Below are 14546 nucleotides of genomic sequence, written 5' to 3'. Positions count from 1 at the left end.
GCTTTGGGAACTCAGGAGCTCATTTCCGTGGATCTCCAAGTTTAGGTCGTCTTCCTCTCGATCTTCAAGAGGTAAGAGCCGATCTTAAGCTCCTTATGGGTTTTTAATAAGTTTTATGCAAGATCTATGGGTAGAAATGCATGTTAGGTTATATGTTGATGTTATGGGTATATATTGATGTTTTGAACAATGTAGCTTGTTTGTGTGTGATTGAAGTGTTGTAGATGGGGTATATGTATGTTTGAGGCCCCTAGGAACTTGTATGCATGTTTTGGTTGAGATATATGCATGATTTATGGTTTTGGGAGGCAGGAGGTTCGTTTGAACCAAGTTTCTGCCCGTTTGGCAGAAACCAGGTTCGGCAGCCGAAGGGAGTTTCGGCCGCCGAACCCCTTTTGTGGAGGCAGCATTCGGCTGCCGAAGGTGCCCCCGAAAAGAGACTTTCGTCTCTGTCTGGCACTTTCGGCCGCCGAAGGTGCCGCCGAACCTGCCTGACTTTCGTCTCTGGAGGGACTTTCGGCCGCCGAACCTGCCGCCGAAAGTGCCCTGTCCAGCCATTTCATGCATGTATTCTTATGGTTAATTTATGATGTTTTAGGGGGTTTTTGGGGAGTAGTTTGGAGTTATGTTCTAGCATGTTTGGTCCCTCATTTGAGTCCACCTGTGTAGGTTCGGACCCGAGGAACCGAGGACCCCAGCAGTGAGTTCAGCTGCGGTGTTGTCAGAGTCAGCCAGAGGTGAGTGGAACTAAACTTACTCTTTTAAATTAAATGTTTTATCATGTTTCATGCATCATGATTATGCAATAGGATGATTTCATTAGCTTCACGAATATGCCGCATTGCATCTATTGTTGTTGATGTGGGTGAATGTTGGATGACCCAATTAGTCCATGACAGGAAGACCAGGACCCCATTCTACGGCCTGGCACGGAAATGAAAGACCAGGACCCCATTCTACGGCCTGGCACGATTGTGGACTCGAAGACCAGGAGCCCAGAGGAGGCCCTGGGATAATGGTGAGTAATGTATGTATGACAGGAAGACCAGGACCCCATGCTACGGCCTGGCACTATGTTAGCTTGGACTAATTGGTGACAAGTTCACCCAACCCTTATGTGAAATGTTTGTGTTATGATGCATTTCATAGAGCATAGTGTTAATGTGTTTTTAATAGTTCAGCTCACTGGGCTTTTAGCTCATCCCTCTCCCTTTTCCCCCAGGCTTGCAGGTACAGTATAGTGCGGGAGTTCGGTTAGAGTGAAGAAGTTATGCCTTTGTAATAGCTAGTAATGGACATGATCAAATTGTAATGTAAAAGTACAGTATAGTTATGTAATGAGTTTCATGGATGTTAGTATGTGCTTGACCATAGATGGTTGTATCCCTTTTATACATGATCTTAGAGATTTTGCTGATGTTTATGTAAACCAACTCAACAGATGTATGTTACCCATTGAGGGCACAGATGAGATCCCACAGAGGGATCAAAGTTATGTTAATGTTATGCACAGGTTGAGTTTGGTTGATGTTCAAAGGAAAGAAAAGTTTTAAATTTTTATGCATATTGTTGATCATGTATGGGATTATACAGGTTTACAGGTTTTATGTCAGGCTTGCTACGGGTCCCGGCGGCCTTAAGTCGACCCGGATCCTAGCGCCGGTAGCGGTCCGATTTTCGGGTCGTTACAATTATCCAAACTAACAGTTAATTACCTTGCAATCAAGAATCAAGTGGCCAATTTGATTAAAACAACAAAGTAATAATAGATTTCAAGCATGAATTGTATGAATATTGAATAACCAAAAGACAAACAATGTGTGTTCAGATCTCACAATCCATAAAACAACCTTAGTTTCAACCAATCTTCAACTATAATAAAAAGTTTCAGCCACTCATGACTGAAACAAAAATCAAAAAATAAAGAAAGGAAGAAGAAGAGATTGTGTCACTTGCAATCCCGCAGGTGTGTCCAAGGGAGAGTGTAAAAGGTTGTGGGAAGGCTCCTTATGTGTGTTTTTATAGTTGAAAGTGTTGCCATAGGTCCTTACATGCTGCCCTTGCTGCCCAAGTTGAGTCTGAAAAGGAAAGATTCGCGTTCCAAAATTATTCAGAAGGAAAGAAGTGTGCGCTTGCTCTTCAGATGGAAAGTGGCACGTGGAATGGACTGCAGAAAGAAGGTGGCCGCGGTCATTGAATGCAGAAGGAAAAGTGAATCTGTCCAGTCTTTCCTTTTTAAGTGGAGCCTTTGTTTGAATTTTGAATGTTGAACGCATAAGAGGCAAGTGCGTTTTCATGAAATCTTGCTGCCTAAATAGGAAGATTTGACTGCTGCAGTGTGTGCACATCTTTGAACAAGGAAAGGAAGATCTGCGATTTGAATTTCAAATAATCTTCTGACTGAGCTTTCCTTATTTGCTTTTGCTTCTGCACTTTCCTTGTTTGAAAACTTTCCTTTTCTGAAAAATTTCATTATTTGAAAACTTTATTTTTTTTGGCAATTTCCATATTTAGCACTTTTTGGCAGTTTTAAGAGCATTTTCTCCAGATTGTCTCTTTACACCTATTATCTGCAAAACATGATTAAAACCACAAAATTAGGCAGAAAATATGTAAATAAACATCAATAATATAATGATAAAATGGACTAAAATATACTCTATCACACTCTAAACTTGTTTTCAACATATTATTAAAAATTTGTCTATTATTGACTTAAAATTAATGAAATATAATTTTGTGATTACATTTTTCCACTCTTTTTTTATTAAAATTCTCATAGCACTTTAGACATTATAATCTTTCAAGCTGCCATTATCATTGGTAAAATTAAAACAATTATATAATTTTAATTAGTAAATAATATTGCAAAAATTAAATTAATGATATGGCCCGAAAGAAATTACGCTGTGATTGGCTTAGACCTGCAAAGAATAAAATGTGGATGGTGGGTCTCTACGGCAGTCATTCTAACGCTTAAGTTAATATACTGAAAATATAAGTGTAATGAATTGTTTAGAACTTCAATAGTACTATAGAATAACGTACTATTCTGCTGCATCTGTGATTCATCTACTTTTATATTATAAGAAGATGAAATAAATATAGTATTTTTTGATAATCCGGCGATGATATATCCGACTGTTTGATAAGAGATATCGCTAGTTGAAAGATTGGTAATCTCGTGATTACAGACAAAATGGGAATACGCTAGACTGTGCCTTATAACGGTAACTTTATACCAAAACTCGCCTTGTCGAGAAAATGGCAAGTTTGATGATGAACCGGATGTTTGATGTGTCTGGGTCATTCTTTCCTCGGGCTGGACCACGTTTCCTTCTTATCAGATTCTTGTCACATGACCCTATCTTGTGGTGACAACTCATTACTTATTTTGAGCAATTATTATGTAGTATCAGAAGTCCTCCCGCTGGTCTTTGAATATTTAAATTCGAAAGAGATAGTTATTCTCGAGATTTGGGGCACGTTTCCTACTGAGATTGATTTTTTGATGCCCATGTCGTTTCACCTATCTAGCCCCTTAATGATTACTACCCTGCTTATCGTATCACATTTAAAGTCTACCATCAAAACTGTCTTATAAGAACCCTTCTTCTACCTCAAATATCACTTTTGCTTTCACCTGTGATCTTATGCTTTTAGAAAGACTCGGTTGCATCTTCTTTTCCGTTTATACTTCTTATGGTAATTTCTATTTTCTTTTTCCTCTTCAAGATAAACAGGAATATTTTCTCTTCTCTTACCCCTAATAGAGATTCTGCTTCAATCTTCTCTTTTGACGGTCCCATTCGTGCCCCGGCCTCATCATTCCATGAGGGAGGCTCCAGAAAGCGAGAGTAGATCTATTAGTGACATCCCCTCTGCCCTAACGAAGCAGGATATAGAACGCCTTTATGATACAGACCAATTCCCTCGATAGACCTTTCCCGTCTTTGCCCCTTCTTCTTGCCTTCGCATGAATGACTTGATTCTTATGGAAGACACCATCATGGTCTTCAAGGAGCAACTAGAGGCGAGTTTTTTATTCTCTATAGACCTATTTTTTATTGATATTCTTTGGTTTCATAAGTTTTCGATTGCCTAATTGCACCTCAATATATGGAGAATCTTGATGGCCTTCAAGTTCGTTTGCCTTAATAATCATATTAAACCCAGCATTACCTTGTTTTTCTAACTATACCAGCTGGGTACCAGCAAAAATAAACAATTTTAATATTTTAGCAGGAGAAAATATTTGACCATGTTTGATCGCATACCTTCTTCATTGAAGTGGTTAAAAAATAAATTTTTTATCCTTTATCACTGAATGCCTGAGGGTTTTGGGCGCTTGCAAACAAGTTTGGCACTTTTGGGTGAAACTGAGGAAGGATGGGATCCCACAAAGGAGAGAGGAGGATGAGGCTTTGGCCTTTCTTTTAACAATGGCTAAATCTCTAAAGAAAATTGATATTACCCAGGCAGTGAGGAGAGCCATTTTGCTATGGCAGAGTCTTTCAGGCAAGCCAGACTCGGGATTCTCACCTGTCTAGCCTCCCTAGCCTTGGAGACGACACCTCCCTCACTAGATATCAGGGTACTTTTTTTCTGCCCTTTTTAAATTTCAAATTATCTTGCTTATTTACTCTTATTTTTTTGCAGATAGAGCTGGATCGAGAAGCAAATTTGTTAAAGTAGCGCATGCTGCCCGTAAAGGCAAGGCTGTTGCGATGATACTAGTCCCCCTGCTAAGAGCGCTCACCCCGTAGAAGAAGCTATCATGCTTCTGCCCCAGCTTCTGAGATTCCTGCTGCTGTCCCACTCCATCTGATTCTGCTCCTACAAGCATGGGGGTTGAGTTCTCGTGGCCTCCAAGCATCCAACAGCTGACGTTGGCGCTAAACCAAGCACCCTCACTTCTCAATGATCCCACTCTAGACCTCTTATTAATCAAAAGTGCCCTGAGGCCCGCGGATCGCCACTGCTTAAATGAGTTCTAGACAGACAAGCTTTTTGATAATGTCATGCACTCCACCTTGAACTGTGCCCTCTGTGCTTATGTGGCCAAGGAGCATCATAAAGACTTGAGGCAGGATTTTGGCACCCGATAGACAGATAGGAGGCTCTTGGTTGAGGAGTGCTTGAGGTTGAAGACTTAGGTCGATGAAGTGCAGGGCACCATAGAGGAGACTCTAAAATCAGTGGATAAGCTCCAGGCTAAGCTGAATGAGGCCAATCCTTTCAAGCTGGTCCTTGAAAATCGGGCAAAGACTGCCAAGGAACAGGTGACCTGTTGCATCGCCAAGTCCTAGAGCTTCAAGCTCAAGCTAAGGAGGCCCGGGCTACTTCTACCAGGTTTGCTGAGCTTGAGGCGAAACTGCAGGAGACGGTGGCCCAAGGAGGGGAGATATTCATACAAGGTCAAGACTCGGTAAAAAAGGAGCTGGTGAAATGATTTTCTTTTGAAGACTTTTCTTAAATAGACGGCATCTTCCTTGAAGAGGAAGGAGTTGAGATTGAAAAGGAGGGATGAGTTGAGGGCAGCCCCAGTGACCAAGTCTCTACAGACAATGAAATAGATATAAAAAATAGCGATGTAATAGAGACTCGGGAGGAAGAACCTGAAGACATTCGTCCTCCCATTTAATCCTTTATAACTTCAATGAAAATATTTTCTTATGTCGTTATTTTCACTGAGTGTCTATATACTCTATGCTCGTTCATGGCCCTCTTTCAAGACTTAAATAATTTTTTTAAAGAATCACTAAAGGTTAACACCCGTCCACCGTAGTAGTAATAAATAGCTTGAAAACCTTTGAATACGAGAGATAATATCTGAATATTTGGCCTAGCAAATGCCTGCCTCGGGTCTGAAATATCCTATAGGATTTCTTATAACCTTGAGGCCAATACTCATCTATAAACATTTGTCCTTGTGTCTCGAATGTCTCAAAAAAGTCTTATATAGGGTTATCACTCGGTAATTGAATATGGCAAAATCTGCCTCATGGCCTGACACAAAGACCTTGATTAGTGAGACCCTCGCCCATTTTTTTAGCTTGACTTATGCTTGCCTTGTGGCCTGAGTCATGCCTTATAATTTTTTTTATAAGTGATCAGCCCCTAGCAAGACCCACCTTGTGGCCCCTTATGATTGCTTTTGATGAGTGAGACCATCATCCGGATGATCTGATGGAATCCACCTTGTGACCTAACCTAGCAGAACGCGCCTTGTAACTTTTATTTAGTGGGACCAATGCCCGGATGGTCTAGTGGAACTTGCCTTGTAGTCTTGTTTGATGGGACCAATGTTCGGATGGTTTGGTGGAACCCGTTTTGTGACCTGACCTGGCGAAATCTGCCTTATGGCTTTGTTTAATAGGATTAACTCCCGGATGGTCTGGTGAAGCCCACCTTGTGATCTAGCCTGGTGGAACCCACCTTGTGATCTTATTTAGTGGGACTAATGCTCGGATGGTTTGGCGGAACCCGCTTTGTGACCTGGCCTGGCGAAACTCACCTTGTGGCCTTGTTTAGTGGGACCAATGCTCGGATGGTCTGACGAAACCCGCCTTGTGATCTGGCCTGGCGGAATCCGTCTTGCAACCTTTTCTTGTCTCATTGATCTTTTTTCTTTTTGAGGAAGACAATCACATCGTTCTTTATTACTAAACAACACAACATATGAAAATACCTCGTTAACTTTATTATTGATAAATTTTTCTTATGTTACAAAAATATCAAGAGTAGAGAATCACTCGGCCCTCCAGCTTGGCCAGCTTTATAAGATTTATGGGCGAATAACCTTCAAGACTTTAAAAGGTCTTTTTCAATTCTCGCCCAACTTACCGAACTGGCAATTACATCTATAGCTTGTTTACTTTTCTTGATTATCCCGAGGTCCTTCTGTTATTACATGTATAACCTCTACAGATTATCGATTAAGGGTGATTTCGTGAGTTATTTATTCAAGCTCAAGTCTTCTCTCTTCCCTGCCCTTCCTGGCGAACTTCCAAATAGTATCGTTCCCTATCAGCCTCTCGATCTCATCCTTTAGTTGCCGACATTCTTTCATCGTATACCCGTGATCTTCGTGTAAACAGCAATACTTGGTCCTATCTTGTTTCTCCATTTTCTCGGAGTTGAGCTTGGGCGGCCATTTGATTTTTTTGTTATTTTTCCTGATTCACATTAAAATACAAGTCTTAAGTCATTTAATGGAGTGTAATTCTTATACTTACTTTGATCATCCCTCATTTGGGAGATTGAATAACTCCTATGATGTCTTTTATATCCTCGCCTATTGGGCTTTTGACTTTAGTTTTGATTCACCTTCTTATCCTCTTTTATCACTTAGACGTTGTCATCCAACGGGATATACTTCTGAGTTTTATCTATCAATTGTTGATACGTCGCGATTGAATTTTTAATTAAGGAATCCATGAATTTAACATTGCATGTTCCTTTATTTAATGTTTCACATGCTATCTTATGATTTAACTCTTTCACCTGTACACCTTCAACATTGAACCGTGAGATAAATCTCCTTAAAGACTCGCCCTCCTTTGGCAGATCTTCCGCAAGTCAGAGGAAAATTTTTAGGAGGTATGCAAGTAATAAATTTAGATTTAAATAACGTAGCAAACTGTATGAAGTTTTGAACTAAACCTGAGCCCATTTTTTAGTTAAATCTGTGAGTATTAATGGAAACACTCGGTACAATACAAAGTCATTGATATCTTGAAACAACATGGTCATCCTAAAGCTTTTCAGGTGGCTTATGAGATCTGTTATTCTGTCATACTTGTCAAAACTAGGCAGTTTGAATTTTGTTGGAAAGATTTTTGCTAATTTTTTTTAGAGGGGCGAGGCGCTATCTAGGCTTAAATCCTCCTCTTATTTCTTTTGGTACTTTTACACAGCCCGTATTAGCTTTAATTGATGCATTTTGGAGTTTTGTCTAATTCGTCTTCGGACTCGACCATTCCTTTAAGTCGCATCCTGACCGTTTCTGCCTGAGCCCTCGGAGTGTCTACAGAAGCCTCCTCCCTTCTTCCAGAAGCCATATTTGATGCCTCTTCCCGTGTCTTGTATTGTTCGAGAGTAGTTTACAACCTTTGAATGTATTGCAGTATCTGTTCATTGCTTAAATTATTGAGGTCTGCTTCATTGACCATGGGGGCGTATTTTATCTGTTGTCAGAAGTAGAAGAATTGATGACCCCCTTGTTGGTAGCAATATTATCAGCAGCTCACAAACTATCGACCATTTTGAGAGTGAAAGGAGAGAGATATATTTTTCTACGAGAGAAAGAGTAGGAGTCCGATCATAATCCAAGTGAATAGAGAGGATTCAATAGATTTTCCGATAATGGAACCAAATGATGTTGTATAGATTAGATTGATGAAATGGCTGTAAAGGAGCTACGTTGTGATTGGCTAAAAGGGAACTACGTTGTGATTAGCTTAGACCTGCAAATAAGAGAACGTGAGATGGTGGGTGCCCACGGCAGCCACTCCGACGCTTAAGCCATTGAAGAATAAAGAGAATGCAATGAATTACTTAGAACTCGAATGGTGTTATAGAATATCGTACCTTTGACTTTGTAATTCCTCTCCTTTTATACCGTAAGAAGGTGGAGATAAATATGACACTTCCCGATAATCCTGCGATGATGTATCCGACTGTTTGATAAGAGATATCATCATCTAAAAGGTTGGTGATGTGATTACAGACATAATGGGGATATATTGAGCTGTGTCTTATAACGATAACTTTATACCAAAATTATCCTATCGAGAGAAAGGCGAGTTTGATGATGAATCAGTGTTTGAGGTGTCTGGATCTTTCTTTTCTCGGGCTGTGTCGCATTTTTTCTTATCAAATCTTTATCACGTGACTATGACGGAGCCAGAGGATGACCAAGGGTCCCTCTGAAAAAATTTTAAATTGTGTAGCGATATTTAGGTAGTTTTACATATATCAGAAAAAATTAACATTAAATTCCTATATATTTAAAAAATTTATTAGTTAGTCCTTATTCTAAAATTATCCAATTAAAATATTTTGTATTTTATAAAATTAAATTCTTTAACTTTGTTATCAAATAAATCCTTATTCTAATACTCGGTTAGACTCCAGTGTCAGAATTTCAACTTTCTGACAGAATCCCCATTGGAATCCAGAATCTCGGATACCGGAGCCTCTTAGAAGGGTAAAATATGTTTTTACAAAATATTTTTCATGATTTTATTGATTGGTTTTGAGTTAAAGTTTTAAAATGAAAGAAAAAAAATGTTTTGAGAGACAAGCCCAGGCTCGGCCGCCGAACCTCATGTTCAGCCACCGAACATGGTGCTGCCGCGGGAGCTCTCTTTTAGCCCCCGAAGGTGGTCTAGCCAGCCACCTATAAGAGGCCTCCAGTCCGAATATGGGAGAGTTTCTCTCTCCATTTTCGGGCAAAGGTGAGTTCTTGCCCTTCCTTTGATGATTTTATGTTTTTCCTTCAAATTTTCATGAGTTTTCGTTTATTTTTGAAGTTTTAAGCTTGAATCCAAAGTTTTAAAGCGTGGAGACCTCTGGAGACCGTTTTCCTTCTCATCTCCAAGTTTGGATCACATCTACCTTCGATCTTCAAGAGGTAAGTGTAGATCCTTACCTTTTTATATGTTTTAAGCAAGTTTTAAAAAGGGTTAAGGATTAAAATTGCATGATATAGCTAGATCTAATGTTATAGGTTTTGAGTTGGGTTTTTTATGAATGTATGCTTATGTGATGTTCTTCTTGTTGTTGTTGGGGCTTATGTTAGTTTTATGCGCCTTATGCTTGATGGAGTGAGTTTTTGCATGTTTTGAGAAGTTGGGTATGAGTTTGGTGAGTTTTGGTGGCTGAGTGTTAAGGCAGAATCGGGTTCTGCCATCCTGGAGAACCCAGGTTCGGCGGCCAAAGCAAGGTTTGACCACCGAACCTGCCTGTGGAGGCAGCCTTTGGCCGCCTAACCTGCCCTTGAAAGGGAGGACTTTCGGATCTGTGAAGGGGTTAGGCCACCGAACCTGCCCCCAAAGGTTGGTGACTTTCGGATCTGTGAAGACATTCGGCCGCCGAACCTGCCCCCGAAAGTGCCTGACTTTCGGATTTGTAGGGACCTTCAGCCGCCGAACGTGCCGCCGAAAGTCCTCTGCCCAGCCTTCCTCTACCTGTTTTGAATGCATGTTTTATGATGTTTTAGGGGATTTTTAGGGAGATGTTTAGAGTCTTGTTAGAGATGTGTTTGGTCCCTCATTTGAGTCCACCTGTGTAGGATCGGACCAGGGAGACCGTAGAGGCCTTCAGTGAGCTAGCTGTGTCTTTGTTAGTCAAGCGTCAGCCAGAGGTAAGTAGAACTAAACTAATCTATTGTTTTTAAAGTAATCAAACTTTTAAGCATGTTCATGCATCATGAATGCCATGTTATGTAATAGATTGTTGCATTAGAATTCACGAATATGATGCATTGCATAATTTACTGTTGATGTTGATGGATATTGGATGACCCACTAGCCCTCGATATGATATGATATGATATGATATGGAAGTCCAGGTCGAGACCCATTCTACGCCCCTGGCACGATGTAAGAGAAAGTCCAAGTCGAGGCCCATTCTGCGCCCCTGGCACAGTTGGATATGTTATGTTATGTTTAAGAGGAAGTCTTGAGGAGCTCCGTTGAGGGCCGGGCATTATTTGGATATGTAGAGGGTTACTGGTGACAAGTCCATCCTTGATGTGTATTGTTTGTGTTGTGATACATTTCATGAAAGCATATGTTTATTAAACTATTTTTATGTTCTGCTCACTAGGCTCTTGTAGCTTATCCCTTTCCCCTAACCCCAAGTTTGTAGGATCAGAGATAGAGCGGGAAGTCGGCATAGTAGCTGGTATAGCTTATGTAATAGAATAGTAGTGGACATGTACTATGTAATGGTTTAGTTTTGTGCTTTGCCCTAGTTATGTTTGTGTAAATCCCTGTGAACATGATTATTTATGTAAAAGTTTTTATGATAAGTTATGTTGAACCAAGCTTGAGGCATGTGATATTTACCATACTAGAGCATTTGATGAGGGCTCTAGTGTGGGTTTTATGTATACAGTTTATGTTGAATACACAGGTCGAGCTTGGTATATGGAAAGTTTAAATTTTTATGAAAATGCATGATTATGTATGGGATTTTATCAGGTACACAGGAGGTATAATAGGCTTGCTACGGGTTCCGGCGACCTTAAGTCGATCTGAATCCTAGCGCCGGTAGCGGTCCGATTTTCGGATCGTTATAGAGTGGTATCAGAGCCTTAGGTTCATATGGTCGGACCTAGAGTGTCGGGCTCATAGATGCTATAGAAGGGCAAGCTCATTAGGAAAAATCATATCCACTAGGATAGGATGTAGAGTCCTGTCTTGATGATGATGTGTAATGCCATGATAGTATGCATGTGCATTAATGATATGTTATGTATATGTTGTGGGTTCATGTGTATCCACATGAACCATATGATGCTAATATTTATGTGTTGTATGTCATTTTTCAGAAAACAGAATGCGAGGCATTCGTCAATCTGCGAGATTGACTGGAGTTCCACCTGAGAATGAGGGCATGGATGCCCTACCCCCTGCTCTGCCAAGAGCAATGTAATACCTGGCTAGACTCCGGTATCAGAATTCCTACCGTCCGGTGGAATCTCGGATGCCGGAGACCTCTAGAAGGGTAAAATCATGTTTTATAAAAATGTTTTAATGTGTTTTATGATTTTAAGTATGAAATTAAATGAGTTTTTGCATAAAAAGTCCTTGGAGGAAAACCCAGGTTCGGCCGCCGAAAGTCAAGTTCGGCCGCCGAACATGCATGCGTTTTGGAGGCACGTTAGGCCCCCGAAAGCATGAGTTAGGAAAGTCCAATTTCGGCCGCCGAAAGTCAAGTTCAGCCGCCGAACATTGCATGGATGCGGAGGCACATTCGGCCCCCGAACGTGGCCTGGCCAGCCACCTATAAAAAGGGGCACTTAGCCGAAATGGGCGAGTTTTCTCCCATTTTCGGCCACAGCAAGCTTCCGACCTTCCCTTTGCAACTCTTGTGTTCTTCCTCCAAATCTCTTCCATTTTTCTTGAGTTTTAAACTCACATTGCAAGTTTTGAGCATTTAAACCAAGTTTTGGAGCTTTGGGAACTCAGGAGCTCATTTTCGTGGATCTCCAAGTTTAGGTCGTCTCCCTCTCGATCTTCAAGAGGTAAGAGCCGATCTTAAGCTCCTTATGTGTTTTTAAATAAGTTTTATGCAAGATCTATGGGTAGAAATGCATGTTAGGTTATAGGTTGAGTTATGGGTTAATATTGATGTTTTGAACAATGTGTGTTGATTGTGTGTGTTTGAAGTGTTGTAGTTGGGGTATATGACTGTTTGAGACCCCTAGGAACTTGTATGCATGTTTTGGTTGAGATTTATGTATGATTTGAGGTTTTGGGAGGCAAGGGGTTCATGTGAACCAAGTTTCTGCCCTTCTGGCAGAAACCAGGTTCGGCCGCCGAAGGGAGTTTCGGCCGCCGAACCCCCTTGTGGAGGCAGCATTCGGCTGCCGAAGCTTGCCCCCGAAAGAAGACTTTCGGATCTGTCTGGGAGTTTCGGCCGCCGAAGGTGCCGCCGAACCTGCCTGACTTTCGGCTCTGGAGGGACTTTCGGCCGCCGAACCTGCCGCCGAAAGTGCCCTGTTCAGCCATTTCTTGCATGTTTTTATGTGATGTTTTCAGGATGTTTTAGGGGGTTTTTGGGGAGTATTTTAGAGTTATGTTCAAGTATGTTTGGTCCCTCATTTGAGTCCACCTGTGTAGGTTCGGACCCGAGGAACCGAGGACCCCAGCAGTGAGGTCAGCTGCTTCGGTGTTGTCAGAGTCAGCCAGAGGTGAGTGGAACTAAACTTAATCTTTTAAATTAAATGTTTTATCATGTTTCATGCATCATGATTATGCTATAGGATGATTGCATTAGCTTCACGAATATGCCGCATTGCATCTATTGTTGTTGATGTGGGTGAATGTTGGATGACCCAATTAGTCCATGACAGGAAGACCAGGACTCCATTCTACGGCCTGGCACGGAAATGAAAGACCAGGACCCCATTCTACGGCCTGGCACGATTGTGACTCGAAGACCAGGAGCCCAGAGGAGGCCCTGGAATAATGGTAAGTAATGTATGTATGACAGGAAGACCAGGACCCCATGCTACGGCCTGGCACAATGTTAGCTTGGACTAATTGGTGACAAGTTCACCCAACCCTTATGTGAATTGTCTGTGTTATGATGCATTTCATTAAAGCATAGTGTTAAAATGTTTTATAGTTCAGCTCACTGGGTTTTTAGCTCACCCCTCTCCCTTTACCCCCAGGCTTGCAGGTACAGTATAGTGCGGGAGTCCAGATAGAGTAAAGAAGTCATGCTTATGTAATAGCTAGCAATGGACATGATCAAATTGTAATATAAAAGTACAGTATAGTTATGTAATGAGGTTTATGGATGTTAGTGTGTGCTTGACCATAGATTGTGCTATCCCTTTAACACATGATCTTAGAGATTTTTACGATGTTTATGTAAACCAACTCAACGTATGTTATGTCACCCCTTGGGGGCACTGATGAGATCCCACAGAGGGATCAATGTTATGTTAATGTTTATGTGCAGGTTGAGTTTGGTTGATGTTCATGTAAAGAAAAGATTTAATTTTTTTATGTATGTTGTGGATCATGTATGGGATTATACAGGTTTACAGGTTATATGTCAGGCTTGCTACGGGTCCCGGCGGCCTTAAGCCGATCTGGATCCTAGCGCCGGTAGCGGTCCGATTTTCGGGTCGTTACAAGCAAGGTCTAGTAGAACCAGCAGAGGAGATACATCAAGGGAACCTAGAAAGTCTTTTGATGTAAACAGGAGGAGAACAGATCCGAGTAGAATGTCAGTGGATGTGAGGGAATCAGTGGAAGATGATCAGAGGAGGGATGGCAGTTTGGGTGTGAGCATGTCAGAGGAAGGCATGGGAGAATCATAATGAGGCGCTCAGGCCTCGGGTTTTGCTTACCCACCACAGTACCAACCCTACCCATAGGGACCGGGGTATCCGATGGGAGGCATATCTGATTTCTCTAGCTATAACCCATATCCCTCATTCATGCCCTATCCTCCCTTTTACCCTCCATATCCACCTTACCTGATGTTTTCACCCCCACCTTACTACCAAAATCCAGCAAACCCTAACCCAGGAAATGCTGCACCACCTCCTCCTCCCCCAGTAGAACCAGGGGTTCCTGAAACCCAATCATCTAGACCCAACCCATCAGATGGGAGCAAGGTGAAAATGATAGACTTTCTGAAGTTGGATGCTCTCAAGTTTAAAACAAGTGATGATCCATTTGAGTATCTCAAAATGGTGAAAATGATAACTGATGAGTTGGGGGCTAGTGACAGTAGAGCCATTCAGATGGTGGGGTTCACTCTTAAATGTAAGAAGGCAAAGGAGTGATTTAAAAATT

This window comes from Manihot esculenta, chromosome 2, assembly GCF_001659605.2.
Source record: "Manihot esculenta cultivar AM560-2 chromosome 2, M.esculenta_v8, whole genome shotgun sequence".
NCBI classification, from domain to species: Eukaryota; Viridiplantae; Streptophyta; class Magnoliopsida; order Malpighiales; family Euphorbiaceae; genus Manihot; species Manihot esculenta.
This window is presented reverse-complemented; position numbering follows the sequence as displayed.